This window comes from Suncus etruscus, chromosome 3 (genome assembly GCF_024139225.1).
Source record: "Suncus etruscus isolate mSunEtr1 chromosome 3, mSunEtr1.pri.cur, whole genome shotgun sequence".
NCBI classification, from domain to species: domain Eukaryota; kingdom Metazoa; phylum Chordata; class Mammalia; order Eulipotyphla; family Soricidae; genus Suncus; species Suncus etruscus.
The window spans coordinates 72706411-72707501 of record NC_064850.1 but is presented as its reverse complement, the minus strand read 5'-3'; the positions used below and the strand labels follow the sequence as shown (position 1 = coordinate 72707501).

At 40.8% G+C, this 1091-nt stretch overlaps 1 non-coding gene across 1 annotated transcript; it reads left to right on the top strand.

The window, feature by feature from the left end:
* The first annotated feature begins 455 nt into the window (after positions 1-455).
* Positions 456-562, top strand: LOC126004620 (U6 spliceosomal RNA). Its single transcript, XR_007493888.1, has one exon. It is a non-coding gene; the product is annotated as a U6 spliceosomal RNA (small nuclear RNA).
* The last annotated feature ends 529 nt before the right edge of the window (positions 563-1091 follow it).

Here is a 1091-nt window from a genome sequence, read left to right as displayed (position 1 = left end):
ACCAATCACTTCCAGGCTGCTCGGACCACCTCTCTAACTCAGCCAATCCAAGCAGGCTTTTTATGCATGCAAATTAGACAATGTTATGGACCCGAATCTACACTGTCAAAAGCCTGTCAGATTGGCCAGAGTCAGAGATGAAGTCTATTACAGTATAAACTTTAATCCCTTGCTTATTGTGATTTGCTCACTGTGGTACATACAGTTGCAGCACAGGAATGTTCTGTCTGATACAGTGAATATAGGCCTAAACCTATGTTTTAACTGCAAAATTAGGGAGTTGTCTTAAACGCTGGAAAATACAGTAATCTGATGGTCTTATAGTTTGTCCACTGTAATCCTGCCCCTAACTTCCTTTTTCCCTAACCTCTTCTTTTAGTATGTAAAAGTCTACTTGGATGAGACCCACCAGCCCACCTGGGATGGCGGACTGTTTTGAATAAAGAATAAAAGAGGTGCTCTCTTCAGGAGCACATATACTAAAATTGGAACGATATAGAGAAGATTAGCATGGCTCCTGCACAAGAATGACACGCAAATTCGTGAAGCGTTCCATATTAAAAAAAAAAAAAAAAAAAGAATAAAAGAATCTGCCTGAGGGGCATTAGGGGAGGAGCAGCAAAAGACAGAGAGAAGAAGCAGCAAAAGAAACTGCTCAGCAAAGAAAGCAAATAGCAGAAAGACTTTTGGCAGAGAAAAAGCCATGGAATAAATCGAGCTGACTCCTATGAAACTTGAACTGCTTATGAATTATTTCTCTGTTGTTACCTGTTTCTTCAGATCCGCCAGCCGAAGTGGCTAGAGAAACAGTGCCTGGAGAGGCCTCACTCAACACATGGACTTGTAATTCATATTTTATATATTTACTCAACATTTCACAAATCATAATTCTAGATTAATAATAATAATAACAATAATAATAATAAATAATATGTGGGGCCGGAGTGTGGTGCTAGAGGTAAGGCACCTGCCTTGCAAGTGCTAGCCTAGATAGACTGCGGTTCAATTCCTTGCTGTCGCATCTAGTCCCCCCAAGCCAGGAACGATTTCTGAGCACATAGCCAGGAGTAATTCCTGAGCGTCACATGATG